This window comes from Ailuropoda melanoleuca, chromosome 17 (genome assembly GCF_002007445.2).
Source record: "Ailuropoda melanoleuca isolate Jingjing chromosome 17, ASM200744v2, whole genome shotgun sequence".
Lineage (NCBI taxonomy): Eukaryota > Metazoa > Chordata > Mammalia > Carnivora > Ursidae > Ailuropoda > Ailuropoda melanoleuca.
The window spans coordinates 35,071,574-35,092,288 of NC_048234.1; the positions used below are offsets into that span (position 1 = coordinate 35,071,574).

The 20,715-nt window shown below is 35.6% G+C and overlaps 1 long non-coding RNA gene across 1 annotated transcript in view; it reads right to left on the reverse strand.

Moving 5' to 3' along the window:
* LOC117796980 overlaps positions 1–18,558 on the reverse strand; it is a 40,569-nt gene extending 22,011 nt beyond the window's left edge. Inside the window, exon 1 of the long non-coding RNA XR_004621783.1 lies at positions 18,411–18,558. This is a non-coding gene — a long non-coding RNA (uncharacterized LOC117796980). The remainder of the gene's footprint in view (positions 1–18,410) is intronic.
* Between the last annotated feature and the right edge of the window lie 2,157 nt (positions 18,559–20,715).

The following is a 20,715-nucleotide window of genomic DNA, read 5'->3' on the forward strand; positions in this document are numbered from 1 at the left end:
TGAGTATAGCCTAGGCCATCCTATTTAGTATGGTATATTTCTATTAAAAATCATCTTATTGCCTTTTTTTCATATATTGCCTTTTTAAAATTAGGTTTTCTACTTGAATCTTTCCTAGGTGTATTTTTTTATCATGTTTATTTCCACTGACCTTCAATTTTGAGAGGAGGTACCTATTATAATTTAGCGCAATCCTTAAAATGAATTGACACTTTGAGGAAGGAAAAGTCTTAATGTTGTAATTTTTCTCTGTGGAGAAAAATCTTTCCTATAGCTCTGATATCCAAAATTGTGTTCTTAAAATGGAAAAAAAGGTGGTCTCTTAATAGCTAACTTTACGTCCCAAGTAACCAAACTCTGCCATTCTCAAAGTAAAGTTCTGAAAAAATATTTGAAAAGACAAAGTTATTCTCATTTCAGTTAAAACACATTTATCTTATTTTATTTTTTTAGTGCTTGATTGGTATATTGTCTTTTAGAAGTTTTTGGTGCTAAGTGACTTCCGATAACATTAGGTTTGCTGCAAATCCTTTTGAGGAAGGCAGAATGAGTGTCTCTTTTTTTTTTAAGATTTTATTTATTTATTCGACAGAGATAGAGACAGCCAGCGAGAGAGGGAACACAAGCAGGGGGAGCGGGAGAGGAGGAAGCAGGCTCATAGCGGAGGAGCCTGATGTGGGGCTCGATCCCATAACGCCGGGATCACGCCCTGAGCTGAAGGCGGACGCTCAACCGCTGTGCCACCCAGGCGCCCCAGAATGAGTGTCTTTTATGATCCATCTGTTTGTATTACTTTCTGTGAAACATGAAGGTCTGCCTTTGAGTTTGATGTATAATAATTATTTTTTCCACAGGTTAGATTCATTTAAAAGATACATCCTTTTATAAAACATGCTTTTCATTTTAGTTGCATCAAAATAATATCTTTTTAAGAATATGTGGATAAAGAGTTCCAGATTCATAATTAATTTTTAAGTCTATATAAATCCATTAAAGGAAAAACTAATTCTAGGCAAATGACACCAAGATGAGTAATGCTTACATGAAACAGTTTTCTAGGAAAAATATCCAAATTACTAAGCATTCAAGATATTTTTTAAAGTTTAGCATTAAACATTGAGTCCTTTTTTTTTCTTGAAGAATGAATATTTTTTGGTAATCCTAGTTCATCTTAGTGTTACTTTGACAAATTTGTGATCAAACAGGTTATATCAGAATGTTAAGAGAGTAAAGCATTAGGGGAATTGGACAAATTACTTCTAAGTTCCTCTTCAATTTCATCAGCCTGTGATTAATATACTTATATAACTTATTAATAAAGAGCCCAGATCATAAGAAAGGTACTGTCCCTTAATTTGATAAATCACTTAAAACCTAATACAAAAAGCATTCTTCTAGGAGACTCTAGTAAGGATGTCGAGAAGTACGTACCTTGAAGGGCCCTTTTATTATAATACAATTGGATCCTACGTCAAAACAGATGTCATAATATATTCTTAGGCTTGCAGGAACTAAACAAAAACTCCAAGGGTCAATAACCCTCAAAATATACAAACAAAGGAAAAACAGTCTGCTGAAAGGCCAAAAGGAGCATAGGTTAACACAAATGCTGATCTGCTACTCTGGCATGAAACCGGGATCAGTGGAGGGGGCTAAAGAAATCTCAGATTGCCCATATCCTTGGATCCTGAAGAGAGAAAAAGAAAATCCTTCTTGGAAGAAAACATCTCCAAGTTAAGCCTTCAGGAGTTCATTTTTTTTAAATGAACCAAATACAGATTCACAATCAAAGATTATCAAGCCCACAAGATAAAAGCCACCATGAGAGGTAGTCACCAGAAACAACATGCCAGATATAGACCCCTAAATTTCTCAAATACTGAAATGATCAAATACAGAATAAAATGTAACTATGCATGAGATGTCTACACAAATAAAAATGGAATCACAAAAATGAACAAGTAACACAACTCCATAAGGACGATCAGGAAAATGAAATAGAGCTTTTATAAATAGAAACTTTTAACAATTGAAATTAAAAAACCCAATCATAAGGTTAAACAACAGGTTATACACAGGTAAGGGAAAATTTGTGGATTGGAAGATTGATCTGGAGAAAAATATACCACAGTGCAGAAAGACAAGGAAATAACAATATGAAAGAAAGGCTAAGAGACATGAAAGATTATATGTGAAGTCCTAATAAATATGTAATTGGAGGCCCAGAGTAAGAAAATACAGACAATTGGGTGACAGGTAGTACATAAAAAGCCAAAGGGCAGACTCATATTTATGGAAACTGAAGCCTATTTATGAGTTATAAGATTTCAGAATATTTCAGGTTTTCTTTGAACTTAGGACCCTTGTTACCAGTTTGTCTCTAATGTTTTTATTGTAATGGCATATTATGGGTTTTAGTTGGATATTGCACTGTCATATCATGATGTCAGCTAAGTAACCACGTCAGGCACTAGGATGTTTTCTGGAAACTATGACTACACTCAGTTGGATAAATGGCTAGTAATAACTTACCTGCAGATAGAAATGATTTGCAAACTATATGAACATATCTCACTGAACCCAAATTAAGTGTCAGCTTGCCCTAAGCCAGATCCCAAAATGCCTGCAGCTTCTCCAGTGCTACTGAACGCTAAGGAAATGTAAAGAAAGGAAAGTTGAAGTGGAAATAGGCAATAACTTCAGCCAATTGTGATTAAATATCTTATTTGAAAATTCACAACATATGAGCGTTTGAACATAATGCTGATGCCCCTTTCAGAGATTTGGTAAATATCCATGCAATTGAAGGATCTTAAAACGTGAGCTTTATTGACTTCATTTTTAAATCCACTTCTTTGCAAAAAACTCTACAGTTAAAGGAAGTACAATAAATATCAAATCAAATATATAAAAAAAATTCACAGAAACTTTGGAAAGAAGAAAAAATCCTAAATAGCTAGAGGAAAAAAAACACAACACCTCAATTACCTAGAAAAAAATAACAGGCACAATAGACTTCTCAACAGCAATGACAAAATCCTGAAAACAGTGGAATAATATGTTAAAAGGATGAGAGGAAATAACTGTGAAATTAAAATTATGTACACAATGAAACTATGTTTTAAGACTGAGAAAAGAATAGATTTTTTTTTTCAGAGTAACTAAAACTAACATAGTTTACCACAAACAAATCTTTTCTATGGAACTTAAAAAAATCTACCTCAGGAAAAATAATAATGACATCAGAAAAAAAGTTTTAGATGCAATAAAGAAAGACATTGCAAAGTATGTAAATATAAATAAGTATTTTGAATAGTTCTGATTAGAAATAGAGTTAAAATAATGGACAAAAATTCATGTGAATTTAGGTGGGTACTGAGTGTTCAAAGGTACTTAGATTTTCAGATGCGTCAAGACAGTTATTTACTTTAGAATTCATTAAAAAAATATATAGTCACTCTCCAGGAGAATAATATAATTCTAAACATACCTGTAACTAATAATATAGCTTTAAAATATAGAAAAAAATTTATAGGCATACAGGGAGAAAAATTCTGCATTTTTGGAAAAGTTTAACACACATTTCTCAGTTGTTCATAGGTCAAGAAAACGAAAGCAAGTAAAGTTGTGGCAGAGTTGAACAACACAAGTGCCAAATTAAATTTACTAGTCATATATAGAATGCCACACTTAGTAGGGTTATGAGTTTTCTTTTTTCTTAATCATACACAGAACTTTTACCAAATTTGACTCTGTACCAGGCATGGAATAAGTCTTAATACTTCCAAAGGATAGGAATTATACAGACTATGTTTTATGATCACATTGTTGGAAGTCTATAAGAAAAAGTTAAAGTAAAAATAATTTAAACTGCAAAACCCCTATAAATGATGTATGAGACAAAAAGCAATCATATTGAAACATTTAAAATACTTATTTTTTCAAAAAAGATTCATTTATTTTAGAGGGAAAGAGAGAGCATGAGCAGGGGAGGGGCAGAGGGAGAGGGAGAGAGAGAATCTCAAGCTGACTCCCTGCTGAGTGCAGAGCCTGACACAGCACCCTGAGATCATGACCCTGAGATCTCAGGACCCTGAGATCATGACTTAGGCCGAAATCAAGAGTCGGGCAGTCAACCAACTGAGCCACCCATGGGTCCCTAAAATGCCTCTAACTTAATGATGATAAATTTGTATTTAAAACTTGTAGGATGAAGTTTAAGAGATACTCAGAAACATAGCATGAAATGCTTAAAATTAGTAGAGAAGAATGGCTACAAGATTAGCATCCAATAAAGACATAAAAAAAGTAACAACACAATTTTAGATGAATGTAGCTGTCAACATCTTTGGTTTTCTCCTCCTGAAATCATACAAAACGAACAAAGATAATTCTGACCCCATTTTTTCACACACAAAAAAATTATTTTAAAACATCTTTTTTCAAAGTAAGAAGCATACAAATTCATACAATAAAAACCATGCAAAAGCTGTTGAAGTTGTGCAGAAGCTACAGAGGGGAGGTAAAGAGAACACACTCAGTGGTGAAATTCTAGTGGCAGCAGATCTCTGAAAGAACCAAAAAAAAATATACCTGCAGAAAGTAAGGAGTCTCTTTGAAGAGCAAAATCTTTCCACTGCCTCCCCACCCCCCCCCCAGAAAAAATGAGGATAGGAAATGCCTTAGGGGCTCCGGGACAGAAGACTTATTGGGTTATTTGTATCAAAAACACACAGGAAATAAGGCTGTACAAATTCTAATGTGAAGTAGCCATATTTGGGGAAAGCAATGCTTACGCGATAAAGGGTAGTGAAGAGTGTAAGGCAACCTAAGCCTCTTCCCTCTCCTAAGGAGGAAATGTAACTCATTCGATGACAAGTAAGAAAAGGGTGTAGGAACAGTGTCAAGAAAAAGGTATTGTAAAGCAAAAATAAATAGCTAAATAAAATGGAATTTTATTTTAGACCTTCATCTGTCTAGAATAATAACTAGAAAAAATATTACCGAAGAGACTATAAAAATTGTGATCAAACGGTGTCCTTTTAATTTACCTCTTTGAAAGTGAAATGTACAAACTCAAGCAAGAAGTAGGTAGACAACAGAAGATAAAATAGAAACTGGCAGAAGTCAGGGAAAAAAAGGAAAAGGAACAGATAGGTGTGTAAATTTATTGGTAGAAAATAGATTCTTCCAGTTGCGTCTCTTAGTAAAATAAGATATTTTAACAGAAAAAATAGAGTGTGAATACCTCATCTTGGACATGAGGAGAGTGAAATGATCAGGTGGTGCTTATTTGCATAGATTTCACCAGTCATGCCCAGCTGCAGCCATGCAGTAGACCAAGAGCTGGGTTTAACCAGGCTTGGTCTGTTTCTAGTCCAGGATGAAGGAGGAAGAAACGGGAAAAGGTATGAGTGTATGTAAGGTAGTGATTACCGTATTACATGGAAGGAGAGAACTGAGGTAGAGCGAAACATTACTGTTTCAATACATTTTTAAAAATCTGGTGGACCTAGAACATTACAGGCTAATATTCCTCATGAACATAGATGTAAAAATCCTCAACAAAATATTAGCAAACTGAATTCAACAATACATTCAATCATACACCATGATCAAGTAGGATTTACTCCACGGATGCAGGAATGGTTCAACATCTGCAAATTAGTCAGTGTGATACACCACATTAATAAAACAAAGAATAAAAACATAGGATCATCTCGATGCAGAAAATGCATTTGGCAAAATTCAATATCCACTTATGGTTAAAATGCTCAGGGCGCCTGGAGGGCTCAGTCTTTAAGTGGCTGCCTTCGGCTCAGGGCATGATCCCAGGGTCCTGGGATGGAGCCCCACATCAGGCTCCATGCTCTGCTGGGAGCCTGCTTCTTCCTCTCCCACTTGCCCTGCTTGTGTTCCCTCTCTTGCTGGCTGTCTCTCTCTCTGTTAAATAAATAAAATCTTAAAAAAAAAAAAAACCCACAACAAAGTGAGTATAGAGGGAATGTACTTAAAAATAATAAAGGCCATATATGACAAGTCCACAGTTAACATCATACTCAATGGTGAAAAGTTGAAAGCTTTTCTTCTAAGATCAGGAACACCAAGATGCCCACTCTTGCCACTTTTATTCAACATAGTATTAGAAGCCCTAACCAGAGCACTGAATCAGGAAAAAAAAATAATAAAAGTCCTCCAAATTGGAAAGGAAAAGGTAAAACTATCACTGTTTACAGATGGCATGATATTATATATAGAAAACCCTAAAGAACCCATCAAAAAACTGTTGGAACTAATGAACAAATTCAGTAAAATTGCAAGATATAAAATCAATACACAAAATCTGTTGCATTTCTAAAAACCAATAATGATGCTGGAGAAGTTGGGCAGCCACACAAACGAATAATACCGGATCTTTATCTTACATCATACACAAAAATGAACTCAAAATGGATTAGAGACTTAAACATAAGACCTGAAACTGTAAAACTTCTACAAGAAAACATGGGCAATAAGCTCCTTGACATTGGTCTCAGCAATGACTTTTTGAGTTAGACACCAAAAACAAAAGCAACAAAAGCAAAAATCAACAAGTGGGACTACATCAATCTAAAAATTTTCTGCACAACAAAAGAAACCATTCACAAAATGAACAGGCAACGTACTGAATGGGAAAAAATGTTTGCAAATCATACATCTGATAAGGGGCAAAGAAGAACTCATACGTGTCCATAGTAAAAAAAGCAAACAATCCAATTAAAAAATGGGCAGGAGATCTGAATAGACATTTTACCAAAGAAAACAAACAGATGGCCAACAGGTTCATGAAAAGATGCTCTGCATCATTAATCATCAGGGAAATGCAAATCAAAACCACAAGGAGATATCACCTCACACTTGTTAGAGTGTCCATTAACAAAAAGACTAGAAATAAGAGTGTTGGTGAGGATATGGAGAAAAGGGAATCCCCATGCATTGTCGGTGGAAATATAAATTGGTGCAGCCAATATGGAAAACAATATGGTGGTTTCTCAAGAAATAGAAATAAAACTACCCTGTGATCCTGCAATCTCACTTCTGTGTATTTTTCTGAAGAAGACAAAAACACTAATTTGAAAATATATATGTACCCCCATGTTCAGTACAGCGTTTACAATAGCCAAGATGTGGAAACAACCTAAGTGTCCATCAATGGATGAATGTATTAAAAAAACTGTTATTATAAATATTTATTTTATATATATGTATAATATACATATATTACACACATATATAATAAAATATTAATCAGCCACAAGAAAGAATGAAATGTTTCCATTTCCAACAATATGGATGGACCCCAAAGCCATTACACTATGTGAAATAAGTCAGAGAAAGACAAATACTATATAATCTCTCTTACATGTGGAATCTAAAATAGCTAGCCAGCTAGCTAGACGTATAGGCAAAACAAGCTCATAGATATAAAGAATGGATTGGTGGTTGCCATAGGTGGGTATTGGTGAGCTAATTCTTTGTTTTATTTTTTTAGTTTAAATAAATTGAGGGGGTGAAAAAAAGCAAAGACTTCCCTAAACCTGCTTTCCTTAGAATCTCCCAAGGAGTCCTGGGTCTCTGACATAAAACCTCTCTGAAGCTAAGCTCATTTGTTGGGTGGTGGTGATGGACAACTGCTTAGGCCAGTCAACACTCAGACCCCTGTGATGATTTCTCTTGCGCATCTTCGGCCATAGTGTTTAAACTGACATCCCTCAGTGGAAACTTCTTACCCCCGGACCCTTCTTCATCCTGTCTGGGTCCTTGGGCCTCAACTTGAGGACAACTTGTGCTACAATTTTAGGAGGTAAATGAGTACCCTTGTCTGTTGCAGTTTGGCTTTTAGTTTGTCATGTTACTGAAAAAGCTGGCTAAAGGAGGGAATCCTGAAAAAAAATAGTCAGTTTTGCTATAATACTTGTTTTGAAAATGTGAATTTGTTTTAACATAACTGATATATTTGGGAACAATAAAAAAAATCTAATGAACATCGGGCTAGAGAGAGTAGGTCCTGCAGTTAGAAGCAGGGAAAGAGTGGAAAAGAGTATTTATTGCCTAACTTTATACATGCAGATGCAATATTTTGTTGAGTCTTGGCCAGGACATATTAGGGTAGGAGCAAAACCTTTAAAGTGGGAGTAAAATGAAATTAGTAGTTAGTACCGTGTTGTCTCAGATTGTTAACTAGGGAAGACAGCTGGCTATGTGTGAGAAGACTGGAAAATCATCTTTCCTTATTTGAAATAGGGTTTGTTGTAGGACTGAACATTTATCAACAAAGCTAAATGTATTAAAAATATTTCCAGTGTGGTTGGAGGGTCTGTAGGCTCAAGTGATTACTCCAAACACAGAATTCTCATTGATATTCTAAAGTTAATGACTCCCAGAAGTCAATGGAGACAATTTCTATGTGTTACAGAGTCATATAGAATGTTCCCAAGGCTACCCACTTTGAAATCCTAGTAGAATACTTTAAAATTGTTATGTATTATTTAATATAAAGTATCTAAGGTAAGAAACATAAAATATGAAGAGCTATGATCCTACCTCCAACTTATGAAATAGACTTTACTAGTAAAATTGAGGCTACCTCTATACACGCTGCCCTAATCTATCACCATGACCCTATATTTTGTGTTTATCATTTCCTTGCTTTTAAAAAAAAGTTTCATACTTAAGATTACATCTGTACAATATATTATTCATTTCCCTGGATTTGAATGATTATACCACATGTATTTTTCTGTTACTTGTTTCTTTTGCTCAGTTTTGTTTGTGAGATTCATCCATGATACTGAGCTCATACACGTTCATTGCTATGTAATATCCCACTGTTACGCACAGTCTGTCCTTCCTCCTGTTAAAATGGATGGATTGTCCTGCTTCTAAGAACCATATCCTAATCGAGGACTGTGTTTCTGCAATTATCATATCTTTTGCCTGCATCATTTTTTCCCCTCTCTTTATTGGCCATTTCTATCAACTTACAAACATGCAAAAATATCTGACATCTTTAAAAGAATTAGACCTCAAGTTCCTCTCCAACTATTATCCCATGATTCTGCTCCTCCTTTAGCAAAAGTTCTGGAAAGAGATGTCTATCATTATCTCCACTTCTTTATTTCCTCCTTTTTCTAAGCTGCTCCAATTAGGTTTTTGTTATTATTCTATCAATCCAGTGTTTTTATTATTATAATAGAATTTTCATTTTTCTGATGGCAGTGATCATTTATTCGTTCCCATCTTTTCAATCTTTTAGCAACATTAGACACAATTAGAGACACTTCTCCCCTTCAAGAGCAGTTCTTACTGCTTCTATGCATTTCAGACTTTTCTATCCTAATTGTTCACAGTCCTCACCTAGATGTTTAGGAAGCATATCAAATTTAACATGCCCAGAACTAAAGTCTCGATTTCTCAGAAAAGGGCATCACTGTTCATCTCTTTGCTCAGGCCAAAAACCTAAGATTATTTTTTATTCCATTCTTTTGTTTACACTCCACATGTAATCCAGTAATCCTTCAGAGTATTTCCAGATTCTGATCCCCTTTCATTACTGCTTTAGCCACCTTGCCCCAGCCACCATTATACAGCTTTCACCCTGGCCTGCTTGTCATCTTGCCTCCCCAAAGTCAAATCTTCACAAACCAGTCAGGATTATCTTTTAAAAACAGCAAATCAGGTCCTGTTTCTTCTGTGCCAAACAAGAATAAGAGCCAAACTCTTTAGCTGGGCCTCGAAGAATTTATGCAACTTGGCCCCTAGGTATCATCCTTCTAATGTCTTCTCTAAGCCCATCTTCTTCCCTACTGCAGCAGAGATGCATGGTTTTCTTGTCTTCCACAAACACATCAAGGTCATTCTCACGTGCTGTCTTTCCCTCCCTGGAACATTCTTCCAAAAACTTCACATAGCTCACCCTTCACCCTTTCATGTCTGCTCAAATGTCACATCTTAAAGGGACTTCTCTGCTCCCTTTATCTACATACCACTTTTTTGCCAGTTTTGATTTCTTTACCCTGTTATATCTTTCCAAGTAGAATGTATTACTGTATGACACTATTGTTACCATATTGCATTTTTTATTAGTTTATTATCTGCCTCTCTAACTAGAATATAAATGCTATGAAGGCAGAAACTTCTCTTGTTCACCACTGAATACCCAGAACCTAGAACCTGGTTGAAACGTAGATTCTTCTGCAGTAGTTTATTTATTTCAGTCAGTATATTTTCATTATCATCATGTGATAATTAATAAGGTCATTCAGAGCCAGCATATCGCAGGAGATAAGAGATTAAGGGATGCATATTCAATTTTATTCCTGAATCTTTTTGTTCAGTCCATCTCTTTGCAACACACAGTCATTATATGTGCTCACTGGAACTGATCAATTCTTACAATTCAGGTGATAGTTCATACCGTTTCTAGAACGCTGACTCAAAATTACATAAGTGTATACAAATGTACACTTTAAGTAAAACTACATACGTAGAAGAAACAAGACAGGGATATATATCTACCCCTACATCAGAGCTAATAGCTAATATGTATTGTGCACTTGGTGTTTACTGAGCACTAGTATGTGTCCGGCATTATTTTAAGCACTTTACCTATAATTGCTTATTTAATCTTCACTAAAACCCATGAAGTCCTGATATCCCTATTTTACTACTGAAAAACTGAGGCCACATAAGTGAAGAAACCTGCCCAAGACTACGATCTATATTACAACTGCTTGTGTCTGTAAATGTTGTGACATAGACAGCTGCATATAGGGCAACCAATTTGTCAGTTTTCAAGGACAGGTAAATTCACTAAAATGCATGTATTGGGATCCTTCTGAGCTGCACTTCTCTCTCTGACACTCTGCCACCTACATCCCCGCTTCTTTCCCAGCTCGTCTGTGGGACACTCAAGATTCAGCCTCTCCATAATGGGTCCTTTCTCAATCCAACTTTTCTTACCTTTTCCTTATGGACTGTACTTGACTCTTCTTCGACCCCAACTGGAACTTCAGTGAGACCTCTGTTCTACTCTCTGCATTGTTTTATCTTTGGATAAACCTTCACCATGGTCGAACAGTGTGACCTTGAGCAACTTGCTTAACTTCTCAGGGATGTTTCCCTGATTGTGAAAGAAGGGGAGATTGCATTAGATGAGCCTATAAAGCACCACAACTTCAAGGGTCTTAAAAGTTTTGTTTTTTTTTAATTTCGATAATATGTCAAACTCACAGAAAATTTGTAATAATAATACAAAGAAATCTTAGCTGCCAATTCTCATTACCTCAAACTTCTAAATGTTAACATTTTCCTACATTTGCTTTATATCTATCTATCCACCTCGCTATACGTTTTTAAAAATTTTTTTTGAAATTATAGACATGATACCCTTTTACTCCTAAATACTTCAGTGTGTATTTTCTTAAAAAAAAAAAAAAGAGTTCTGTCACATACCACAACATAATTATAAATGCTAGGAAAATAACACAGATACAAAACCATTATGTATTCTGTAGTCGCTTTAAGGGTCTTTTTATTTTAAGTCAAATGATTAAAAATGGATTGTGCTTTCTAATGTTCTTCTAACAGGTGTGATTTTGAATCCTCTCAACCTCTCAACAAGACCTTGATAACTTTCCTTTTTTCTGTGGATTTGTTCTCATAATGATACTTCCTGTATCTGTCTGGATTCTTGATTACAAGCCACTCAAACTATCTTAGTCTATCTTATGTAAAATATCAAAATTAAAAGGGGAATATAGGAAATATATTAAGATTCATAGAATCACTGAAAGACCAGAGAACCAAAATATAAACAAATATGCAGGAAACAAGAACAGCTACTCAGCCAGGATCCAGACTTTGATCATCAGGAGAGAGAGGCAATAGTGGAAAGTTGGTCTGACCAATACCTAACCCCCAAGACTATATGAGAAGTAGCAGAGAATCAACTTCCTGTAAGATAACTAGGGTGCTCCTGGGAAGGAGAAATTGAGGAATGGTGTACTTAAATACCTTCATTAACAAGAAAAAATATACAGCTCATATTAAGTTGGACATACGAATGTTTTCTCCTTAGACTTGCAAAAGACTGACATGAAAATCCAAATATGGTCATAGCTAAAATCTACACCAAAAAGTATGGGTGCAAATGGTCACAGCAATTAAATATTTATTTCAAAGGAAGGGCCCATCTGCTGAGACAGGAAATTTATTTCAGAAACGAGGTTTGCTGGTGCAGATAGCTTTAATATATATAATATACATAAGGGCAGCATTTCCTCACTGTACCTACACCTCTAGCATCAAGAAAAGTAAAAAACAACAACAACAACAACAAAAAACCCACCTCACATAAGATTTATTACAGTTCAGTTTAAATGTACAAATGAAACATCTGACCCAGTCAGCAATGATGTCCATTAGTTGTTTTATGTAATATTTTAAGAGAGTAATATCTGGAACACTAAATAAATAAATTGAAAAGATCTCATGAAACTATGAATTCTAAAGAATCCGACCAACCTCTCATGACCTCTTTGAGCCAAAAGATCACATATAAAAAATTAATGGGACAAAGAAAAGAACTTGACAAAGAAATTGAAAAGGAGGGGAAATTACTACATGTAACCACAACTGGGGACAGATTGTATCACAGGATTATTAGAATTTGGAGGAAAACATTATTATTTTTTAAATTGAATTGGATTATTTATTACAGTTCTAAAAAGTATTGAACATGAGGAAGATTCCTAGCAAATATTAGATTATACCAGGAAATAATGTATATGAGAGGAGCGTCTCAGAGATAAATCTCTATATAAACATTACAAATATTAAATTTTTCTTCTTGTAGCTCCAATCTGATAAGAATTGCTCTTATATTTTATAAATAGCAAGTAATGTAATTCTGCTTTCTTACCTTTGTAGATAGGAGCAGTAATATTTTTCAGAACTGACAACAGTGGCATTTTATGAGATTAGTCAAGTTGGTGACCATTGTGAGGGAATTTGAATACGGAACAGAAGAACTCTCCTGTGGGCAAGTGTAGCTTTCTATTTAGTAGTAGAGTTTCAGCTAATGAACTCCTTCCCCCCCTGCTTCTACCTTTCTTTCTTTTCTTTCTTTCTTTCTTTCTTTCTTTCTTTCTTTCTTTCTTTCTTTCTTTCTTTCTTTCTTTCTTTCTTTCTTTATTATGATATGTTAGTCACCATACAGTACATCCTTAGTTTTTGATGTAGTGTTCCATGATTCATTGTTTGCGAATGACACCTTTCAAAATCTTATTCACCTTCTCTGGGATGCCTCCCTGAAAGCCCTAAATGGAATTTTTCTACCTAAGCCCCAGACTACCCTGATACCTTCTGTTATAAATTTATCACAGTGGTTTTGTTTTGTCTTGCATGATAGAGCATTATGGTATCTATTTTCTTCAATAAAGTATAATTTCTTTGAAGGCAAGTGGTGTAGTTTTGGAACATAGATGAGGTTTGGTATTGGTGGGATGAGATCTGGAGCCGACAGCCAAGAGAGAATTCTTGAGACACCTTTGTTGCAAAATGGTGGTTTTTATTAAAGCACAGGGACGGGACCCGTGGGCAGAAAGAGCTGCTGCACCGGGGTTGTGAGGGGGGACTGATTATATACTTGGGAGTTGGGGGTAAGGAATAAGGGAGGTTTTCAAAAGAATTTCTGTATGCTAAAGAGGTCCTACAAGATATTGGAGGCCTTGCCATTGTTGAGTTAAGTTTGTTTTTCCCGCTAGTAAACCATTAGCATTAAGACAGTTGGGAGTTTCCTTCTGGAAATTAGGTTATTGGTAAGATTGTTTTTGTCTTATAAATCACTAAGACCTTAATAAACTGTCTTGCTGATAATATGTATAGGTTAACCATTTGCTTTCCCCTTCCCTTAGCTTTAGGGCAGCCAGGAGTGCCTGGGGAATGTCACACATATCCCACCTGGGAGTTGGGGGTGTTGTGGGGTGTCAGCTTGTGCTTTGGTCCTCAGCTTGCCTACTGCTCCCTCATCAGCAAACACTGTATATATACATACATACCTATACACACTCTCACACACACACACACACACACACACATACACACACTGGAATAACAGGCTCCATCTTCACATAAAGTCTAGGTGATCTTTAAATTATAATGGAAATACATGTTGTTGTTGTTGTTTTTCCCCCTTCCTTGTCCTCCCCACACTGGAAAAGCCCAGATTGCCTTGAAGGCCATAGTAACTATGCAATCCTGGTCTAAGCTGCGCCTGGTTTAAAATAATCATGGTCCACAAGGATCCAACAAGTCGAATAGATTTACTTCCTGCCATTCCTTGGGTATTAGTGATATAAATTGCATCCCCACTGCTTGTGTCTTGAGTGTGTGGAAAATGCAATCTAGTATGAAAACCTGGGCACAGTTTTACAACACTCTGCAGAAGCAAGTCCAGTTTCCTGAGTACTGGGCAAAGAAGAGGGAGAGAATTTAAACCGGTGTCAGGGAGTCTTGGAAAATGAGAGGTCTTCTAAATGAGAATGGGACAAGTTCATTAAAACAAAACCACTTCAAGCCACATGCCTCCCAGCACTGTGGAATGAACATATATCTGAATAGAAAATCCAGGTGGTCTCCAAAGCTTTTGTCTGAGATTTCTATTTTTATGCCCTAAAGGAATGTAAAGGCTTTTATAATGCTCAGACCAAATAAAACCACCCTTGCCACTATTGTACTTCAAATTTATGTTAACAAAGAATGCAGTGAGTATATCCTACTTACTTGCTAACAAGCACAACTGGCATTGCCCAATTATCTGAAAACTGGAAGAGAAAGTCATTTTCCTCTTTAATGCTGTTAGATGTTTTTCTAAGTGTGAATAATTGGAAAATTTTAACACAGAAAGTATCCTATGAATTTTTGGTAGTAATTATGGTGTGAAGGTCTGACCTTTTCAGAATTCTTATATGCTCTGCCTTGAGTTCCTTGAAGGTTAATGCTGTACATCACTGGTCTCATAAAGCATTGCTGGAAGATTTGAGGGCAGAATTTGTGCATGGTTATTTCTCATGCTCATGGGTGGAAAGGCTTTGAATGAGTTTTTCTTCTGATGCTGGTCTCAGCTGACTATATCTACTGGTGGGAGGTAAAAAAACCTGTATGTTATTCACATGCTTTTCCAGAAACAGACCCCAGAAGATGCTAAGAGCAGCTTCTTGTTTGGATCAGTCCTTCTCCCATCAGTGTGCTTGTTCTGCAACATTGGAAACCATGTCTACGGTCCACCCTTTCAGTATTTTATTCCTGCCTCCTGCCCAGTAGGCATAAGTGAGAGAACTGGTGGTCTGGAAACATTTGGAGAAAATCTTTGTGTCTACTCAGTCAGCCAAACTGTTTTATGTCATTCCAGAATTAAAGCAAGTCTAAGTTTGTATTTTGTGTTTGCAAATGTAATAATTCTGTAAATCCAAAGCTGGAAATACTCCTAGGATTTAGGCAACAAAACTGGTCATATGCATCTAATTAAGCTAAAATTCTACTTACAATTTAAGTCTGGAATTTATTTCTTTTTTAGAATGAGTAGGGGGAATTTTTGATTAATATTTTGAATCCTCATGAAAATCTTGCATCAAATGTTTAGAAAATAAATGGCCTTACGTGTAATTTTGCACATAAAAATTTTTACAGGGCCAAAGTATTTATGGGAGGGGGTATGGAAAAAACTCAAGTTGTATATTTTTCTCCATGTGAAAGTTTAAAACTGCGTAAGTAAGTTTGAATATAAAGAATATTAAAGATTAGACCCCTCTTTTATTAACTTCAAAATTAGGTGGGGTGGAGTACAGCTACATTTCTAGAGACATTTCACATTAATTTGGTGCTTAGCCTTGTAGTTTATTGAGGAGTCAGTTCATTTTTACAAATCATGGAGGCAGATTAGTTAAATAAGTCCATGTTGACCTAATAGTTAAGCCTTTTGAGGTTCACCTGTAACTAGTTTCTGTACTTCTTGTTGTGGTCATATTCAGCTGGGAAGGAGCTGTGTCTGAATGTAGTGAGGATTTTATTTTTCTTTTAATGTGTCTTGCAAGATAGAGTGCTTCAACTACCAAATATGTACCCACTGAATTGCTTTGAGGTTTGTTCTTTATATACTGCATGGAATCTTGGGGAAAGGAGTCTCTATTGACTTGAGCTGGCAAAACCAATATTTTAATTCAAATAGAGCACTCACCTGGGAAATTGGCAAATTTGGACTACAGCCCTTACCCCAACCTTGTTTTCTTTCTTCTCTCTTCCTCACTATAAATAAATAATTGACACCCATTTACAGCTTGCTTCCTTTTTAGTTGAAAGCAGTAAGTCAATGTATTTTGGTTATATATTGAAAATGGAGGAATCGTTTAGTTTTCTTAAATGGAGAGGATTTGGGAGAGGTCTTTACATCTGTAACACTAAGATAATTAAGCCTCTGAAGTTGCCATGTAAAACGTTTTCTCAAATTGCCTTTGCGAGACTGCAGGTTTATTTTAACAAATGTTTAATTGTAAGCAACAACGACAACAAAACCGCCACTACAGTGTTTTGTGTTGTTTTGTATTTTCTGTTGCTTAGGGAAAAAAAGACATAAAAATACCTTTTCAGAAAACATGATGGATCTATACCAAGAGGATGAAATTACAGAACTTGAAACATATGGGCTTGTTAAAGTCCTTCTCCTTAACTCACTCATCACTCAGGAAGCTGCCGCAATCACAATCTAAAATTGACCATTTCAGGAAAAGCAAACCTCAGCCTTCTCCAGAGGGTCCAATCTGGGTTGTGGTCACTATTTTACTACCAGTAATTTTAAATCTTCTTGGAAACATTACCTTTCTAATTTACTGTAAACTTTGACGGATCTGTGAAACCACACTTGAGATGTTGGTAAACAAGATAGATATGTAGAGCATGGATTGAGAGGAAAACAAGCAGTACTAAATAAAACTAAAAAAAACTGCAGTGTGAACCTGGAAATCATCTGGCTCAAGTTGCTTCATGAATTGCAATCCAGCAAAAAGTCAATCCACGGTTTTTTTTGGTTTTGTTTTGTTTTATGTTTACCTGTGGACCTTTCAACAAGTTATTACAGGACCTAATGCCACTGGAAAGTCATAAACAGTGACACTTCAAGAGAAAATCAGATCTCCTCATATTTACCCCTCAGAAATGCAGGGGCCCCAGGGAGCCATTCAGAGAGACCAAGTAGGCAAAGTGGAAGCATTTGTCAAAGTATTTTTCTTCTTAAATAAGGATCTGTCTCACAATCTTCTCTAAGTTAGAATGTTGCTGATTCTCTAGGGCAGTTCTGACTAGTTCCAAAGCAAAGGATATTCCATACCAGGGCCGTTCTTGGTAGCTAAACACAAAACAAAATACAACCAAATCTCATCACTGTGACCTGGAAGGGACAGTTGAGTTTCCCTTTGATTGGTTTTATAATAGAAAGTCGAGGTTTAAAAAAGCTCAAAAATCTCAACAGGTACTTATTAACTATTTATTGCAGGGCAATGCAATAAGCTTGGAAAATACAGTACTTTATAGTATGGCAGCCATTACCACTTTTTTTTTCTCAATTAGGAGAACAACACTAGAAGATATTATATTAAAACACAAGAAAAAGAAAAACAAACAAAAAAAGAGATAGATCCTTCTTGTCTATAAAACTTTAACAGAGGAGGTTTTAAAATATCCCATTTCAATATATAGTTACCGACTATAGAGACTTTTAATTAAAAGTGGTAGACTGAACACGTGCATTTACTTTCACTCCTTTCTAACCCACTACTAAATCAATAGTAAAGATATTTATATCTTTAAAACTGTGAACCCACAAGGACAAAGCAGAAAGGGAAGAGTACGAATCTGCAAGTTCTAATAGCCGAATAACAGAAATTCCAAAAGAGAGAATAGAGACAAGGAAATGTAGAAAATCATTAAATAAATGATTCAAGATCATTTTCTATAGTTGAAAGTCATGAGTTTCCAGAAATAATGGGCTCACACAGTGCCTTGAAAATAGATGAAAATAGCACCATACCAAGGCATATCACTATAAAATTTCAGAACATGGCGGATAGAGGGAAGAGTCAAATGAATTCCAGAGAGAATAACAACAATAACCACAACGATGTCATACAAGAAACAAGAATCAGACTGTCTTCAGACCTCTGAACCCAATGCTGGATGGTAGAAGATAATAGAGAAACACTTTCAGAATTCTGAGGAAGAATGATTTCTGGTTTATGGTTCTATATCAACCAAACTATCAATTAAGTGTAGAAGTAGAATAAGTTCATTGACTGAAAGATAAGTTCCCAAAAACTTACCTTCCCCAAATTACTGAAGTGACGGAATTATGTGCTCTACAAAACGAGTAAATCAAAAACAATAAACACATTGAATCCAGAAGACAAGCAATCTAACAAAAGAGATGGACAAATACAATCCTCCTAAAAAGGAAGGCATGAGCCCCCAGGATGAGAGCTTTACAGCAGGTCTGGGGAGCAACCAGTGCAAACTGGAGCAGGTCAAAAGGCTCCGAGAGATTTAGTCAATCAATAACATTAACCAAATACCTAAGGAATGTGAATATATTGAGATTTTTTCCAACTAGAGGAGAGTTTAGATATGTTAGTGATAAATGTTTAGGAACTTAAGGAATGAAAAAGAAATCATTATCATCTTAGGAAAAATAAATGTCAACAACAAAAATAACAAAAATCATTTGTGAAAAATATAAATGTAATTATATTAAACTACATGGCTCAACTGTGCATAGCATTTGCATAGTCATAACAATGTAAGCACTGGGTATTGATCTAGCCAAAATTATGACTTTTCTCTATTGGGATGAGGGGGGTGAGGACGTGTACACATGTGTAAAGGGTATGGGGAGAAATAAAGCTGCCTCAAAAGTAATGTCAGAAAATCAAGCCAAAAATGTGTTATGCTAATTATTTAAAGATATGAAGATAAATAACAAAAGAATAAGCTGAAAGATGAAAGTCTTCTGGAGAGTTGGAATTTGGGGAAGGGGTTTGGCTGGAGGACTTATCATTTGTGCTAGCATCGAATGAGCTACTTGCCTTTAAACCATGTGACTGTACAACTTTAAAATATTAATTAAAAGAACTTGCCAACAATTTTGCTAATGCCAAATTCATGACAAAACCGTTCCAAATTTGCTTTAAAATCTAAATGCTTTTCCTGAAATTATAAATTCAATAGTTTTAATAATATGTTTATCATCAATACTAATGTTACTTGATTATTAATAAAATTATGCTCCTTTTGGGGAGAAAATCTTTTTTTGTATAATTATAACTAGAATTGCTAATAGATAATCATGTAATCATCTAGGCTTATAATTAAAACCTAGAAATTACAGCATTATTATGTGAAAACATATGCCATAAATCATCACTCAATCTGAAGCCACAAATACAAATCCATTCATTGACTTCTATCTATTTTAGATAGAAGTATATTTGGATATATCATATCTTGCAGATTTAGAGTAATTTCTTCGTTACAAAGGAAGGAGGCTACGGGGCGCCTGGGTGGCACAGCGGTTAAGCGTCTGCCTTCGGCTCAGGGCATGATCCCGGCGTTGCGGGATTGAGCCCCACATCAGGCTCCTCCACTATGATCCTGCTTCTTCCTCTCCCACTCCCCCTGCTTGTGTTCCCTCTCTCACTGGCTGTCTCTATCTCTGTCAAATAAATAAATAAAATCTTTAAAAAAAAAAAAAAAACAAAGGAAGGAGGCTACATGTATATTGAATAAACAATGAGTCTGAAAAACAACTAAAATTTTTGGACACTGATAAAGGCTGTAATAAAACATTGTATTATTTAATATATACACAACTTTTCATTTTCATTCTTACCTTACAAATGAGAAATTAAAGCTTTAGGTAGCCCAGGACCTCTAAATTTACCCCACTAATCAGTGGCTATGCCAAGATGCAAGTGTTGTTTCAGCAAATAGGAGTCTATATAGACACTGAGAAGTCTGAGCTTGCTTGTTACCACCTTCTTTTTGAGGCTTGCCCCTTAATTGTCAGTTAACTGTTACAATATTATTTTGAACAAAATCCCTCCAGGTAAAATGGTCATAGTCCTGCCTATCTAAATAAAGGCTTCCAGCAAATTAATATAATCCTTATGTAATACAATATAATTAATTTACATTATCTTTTCTCTAAAAAATTCTAAGCCATTCTAATATGGATTTTTATACCAATATTATTCACACGATCTAGATAGACACAGTCTCACCTAAATCTGGTATTTGGTTTTTGTTACAGTGTTTAACCCTGGGAATAAAACCTTTAAAAGCTAAGTCTGTGGAATTGATAGGAATTTATCAATATAATGAAAGTGGGACTTAACCAAATCCAGAGATTTTTCTTTGTCCGAACACTCAACTTTTGATTTCGGCTCAGGTCATGATCTCAGGGTCTCAGGATCCAGCCCCACGTAGGGCTCTAGGGCTCTGTGCTCAGTGTGGAGTCTGCCTGACATTCTTTCCCTCTCCCCCTGCCCCTGCCCCCTGTTCCTGCTGCCCCCGTGCCCCCCGCTCACACTGTCTTCTCTCTCTCTCTCTAAAATAAATGAATAAAATCTTTAA